Below are 4,353 nucleotides of genomic sequence, written 5' to 3' on the forward strand. Positions count from 1 at the left end.
AAAAAAAAAAAAAAAAGTTACAGCAGTGAGAATAATCTCGACCAGCTTGTACAAATAGCAAACGGCACACTATAATGTATGTAGTATTTTATATGTACAGTTTTATGTTTGCACAGTATGAACTATATAGTGACATTTTTATATGTAGCTGCTTTTTTTTCTTTTATTCGTGTGTATAAAGTATGAACTCAACCTGGTGATGTTTTGAGTGCAGAATCATTTCTCTGCATTTCTCTATTTCATACATCTAAATGCCAAAGTGTGTGTGTGTGTGTGTCTGTCTGTCTGTCTGTGTGTGTGTGTGTGTGTGTGTGTGTCTGTCTGTCTGTCTGTGTGTGTGTGTGTGTGTGTGTGTGTCTGTCTGTCTGTCTGTGTGTGTGTGTGTGTGTGTGTGTGTCTGTCTGTCTGTCTGTGTGTGTGTGTGTGTGTGTGTGTGTCTGTCTGTCTGTCTGTGTGTGTGTGTGTGTGTGTGTGTGTCTGTCTGTCTGTCTGTGTGTGTGTGTGTGTGTGTGTGTGTCTGTCTGTCTGTCTGTGTGTGTGTGTGTGTGTGTGTGTGTCTGTCTGTGTGTGTGTGTGTGTGTGTGTGTGTGTGACAGTGAGTGTCTGTGTGTGTGTGTGTGTGTGTTGTTTATTCTCTGTATGACAGATAGGGGGCGACATGAGTTCAGAGACTCAGACTCTCATTCATTCACTAACAGTCTACTTCAAATCATCTACGATGAAACTTAGTTTTTCTCATGACCACAAATTATTATTTTGTAAATTTCTGTAAATAATAATGAAACTGTTCAATGGCTTTTTGTATAGACAAGGCTTTTTCAGTATGCGTCAGATATGGACTTTAGAGAAAAAAACCTACTTAGATGAATATTCATTAGAATAAAAATGTGCCATGGCGTGCGATGCGTTGTACTACAAGCTCTCAATACTAAAAATCAGTACTTTAACTGTTTGTAATATTTTATTCAACAGTTATTTATATATTTGTTTAATTCATCCTTTACAAACGTTGCTTTCCTCTGAATCGGACCAAAACAAGCAGGGTGTTATTCGTATAGTCGCTGTTAACATGTCTTTCCAATTCCACTTCTTTAAGCTTTTTGTTGCATTGAAAGCAAATAAATAAAAGAAACACGATTCCAAAATGTTTTACTGAAGTTAAAATGTCTTATGATCCTCTTGGATTGATAAACAGCCACACAAGAAAAGTTATTTCTATTTACAATTTATTTATTGCATGGATATATTTTTATACTTTTTTTTTTTTAATTTTAATAATTTTGTTTACTTCTTATTGCCATTGTTTTAATATTTAATTCCTTTTTGCTTATGTTTGAGGCTTTTATTTCAATGAAATTTTGTAAGGCTAATGATGCATGTTTAAAAATAAACAGTTAATATTTCATGAGCTGTCAAACACTTTAATCATAAATTACTTACAGTTTAAAAATCCTGAGAACATATCAATATAGTTAAAAACAACAGGACAACAGCAACACAAATATAATAAATCTCAGGTAGCGGGGTAAAATAGAGATTGCTCTGTTACTCTCGGTTTCTCTGTGTTTATTTGTGCAAGTAATGTTGTGGAAATGTAATTTTGTGCAGAACGTGGTCAGCATGTGTTCCTCATGAGCTACCTGAAATATCATGTTCAATAGAGCACAGATGTGCGTCTGCCCTCTCTCTGTATCGCCAAATTACCACAATCACCTCAGGAGGAAAGCCACGCTTTTACACCACTTTTTATATCATGGATATTAATTGGCCAAATCATCAGCACTGCTGTTCAAAAGTTTGGTGTCAGTACAATTTTTCATGCTTTTTAAAGAAGTCTCTTAAGCTCACCAGGCTGCATTTATTTGTTAAAAAATACAGTAATGTTTACAATCTCAAATAACTGTTTTCTGTGTGAATATATGTTAAACTTTTCAGCATCATTACTCCAGTCTTCAGTGTCACATGATCTTCAGAAATCATTCTAATATGCTGATTTGCTGCTCAAGAAACATTTCTGATTATTATCAATGTTGAAAACAGTTGTGTTGCACAATATTTTTGTGGAAACCGTGATGCATAAGTTCAAAAGAACAGCTTTTATTTGAAATAGAAATCTTTTGTGACAGTTTTACTGTCACGTTTGATCAATTTAATGCATCCTTGATGATTAAAAGTTTAATTTGATCCATCTCTCTGTCTCTCTATCTAGTGCTGGCCTCGTTGGTGTTGGTTTCACACACAGCTATCAGAGGTGTGTGTGGTTGTGTGGTGTCAGCCGGTGGTCTGCAGGAACTGATGCAGCGTGCATCTCCTTCTGCTGCTCTGAGCGTCAAGCACTTACGCTGTAACGCTGGGAAACTTCTCAGCTTGATTTAGAGCCCCAGTATTAAAAACTGGGAGATAAAAAGTGAAAGTCAACTGCTAAATCATGTCCCCCGCTCGCAGATTCTGTGGCTGTCAGCTGAGGGCCTCGCTTGCTCTGTGAGTGTGTGTGTGTGTGTGTGAGTGAGTGCATGTGTGTGTGTGTATGTGTGAGTGCGTGTGTGTGTGTGTGTGAGTGCGTGTGCGCGTTTGTGTGTGTGTGTGTGTGTGTGAAGTACGGCGTTCATGCTTGTGCTGTACTTTCAAACACAATGTTTGTGTACAACCCTGAGTGATGTTATCAAACAGTAAGATACTCAAATACTGTCATGGCTTCTCCTCAAAGCACATTCACTGCTGCTATTACAGATATTCAGGACACAAGGTACAGGATCCAGTGATTAGCATAGAAGAACTGCATAGGTACTAGATTTTTTTTTTGGCACATTTGATGAATTTATTTACGTAAATGAGCTCTTATGGCCAGTTTCCTTGAACTGATTGAACAAAACAGTTGAGCAGTTCTTCTTATGTCATGATGCAATGGCTTCACTGTGAAAATCTAGCATCCCTGCATCGTGGTATACAAAGTCATATGTAGGCATTTACTGCAGATTAAGTTTCGCAGATTTAGTATTGTAGATTGATCCTGTACGTATAAAAACAAAGTGTAAAAATAATCTGCAAAAATGCAAAAATTAATCTGTGAAGTTTTTGCATGTTATGATAAAAAAATATTTAATAAAACTAAGACATTTTGTTAACAATAGAATATTTTTATTATGTTAATACAGTAACTTACATTTCACAAAGGCCACTCGTACACTCTTTCTCTTATATCAGCTTACTCAGCTCTCTGCATTAGTCTCTGAAAAATACAATTCCCAGTTTAATCAGACTGCGTAATGTAAACTTTACGAGTTGAACGCACATGAACACAACCTCAAAGTCGTAATTAGAAATGAGAAACTCACTTTAGTTTCTTTAAGGCCAGCGGCATGAGAGTGATGCAATGGCTGCATTAATGGTACATTTGTTAAAATAATGTTCTCTTCATTTAGAACAACTCTTGGTAGCTTGCATGTACAAAATACAACAGTATAGTACAGTTATGATAGAATATATAACGATTAAATTCAGAGCACCTTCATAACTTAAGTAAAAACAAATAAGTAGAAGTAGGAGTAGAGTTGGAAAACCCTGCCGAGTCTTTTGCATCTTGCTCCGACCAAAGTGACTTGAACACGCTCGACAGCATGATTCCGACTTTCCAACTCGTCCTCAATAAGCGCCGTTTTTGAAGAGTGTGCATGCAAATAAATGCCTAAAGGAACCCCGGAGTATGACGTAAGAGGAAACCTGCGATAAATCAAACATCAAATCAAGCAAAATGACAGGGAACCAAACATAGTAAATTAGTCATCAGGTGCCATGTTCAATACAGCAGCATCTCAGAGATCTCGAATCGATTAATTAGCAGAAGTTATTACTCCACCACATGCGTGTGTCACGGGTGCACTGCTGAGCGGACTGAGGAGCAAGGAACGAAGAGAGACGAGGAGTACATCAATCCAAATGGGTTTAATTAATACAAAGGAACACTCACGCAATACATGTAGACATAGACATGAACATGACCTGAACAATACCGGACGCTGGAGCACACACAGGGAACACTATTTATACACACAGGAGGAGGGGATGACGAGACACACCTGGGAGCAATGAAACATCAAGGGAAACACCTGGGACAAATGAACTTAATCAGGACAGGAACAGGAAACTAACCAAATATGGGCATAGGAAGGCATATGGGGAGCAAGACACACACAAAACACAGAACAAAGTCTGACATAGCGCCCCCCTCCGGAAGGCGTGTCCTCACACCATATAACATCCAATGGGGAGGGGGGGGTGGGCACTCTGGAGGTCCCTCAGGACAGACACGGGACAGTGGGCCTCCAGAGCGGTACCCGTTCGGGGTGCCATGGC

Source organism: Sinocyclocheilus anshuiensis, unplaced genomic scaffold (assembly GCF_001515605.1).
Source record: "Sinocyclocheilus anshuiensis isolate Anshui unplaced genomic scaffold, SAMN03320099.WGS_v1.1 scaffold1041, whole genome shotgun sequence".
NCBI classification, from domain to species: Eukaryota; Metazoa; Chordata; class Actinopteri; order Cypriniformes; family Cyprinidae; genus Sinocyclocheilus; species Sinocyclocheilus anshuiensis.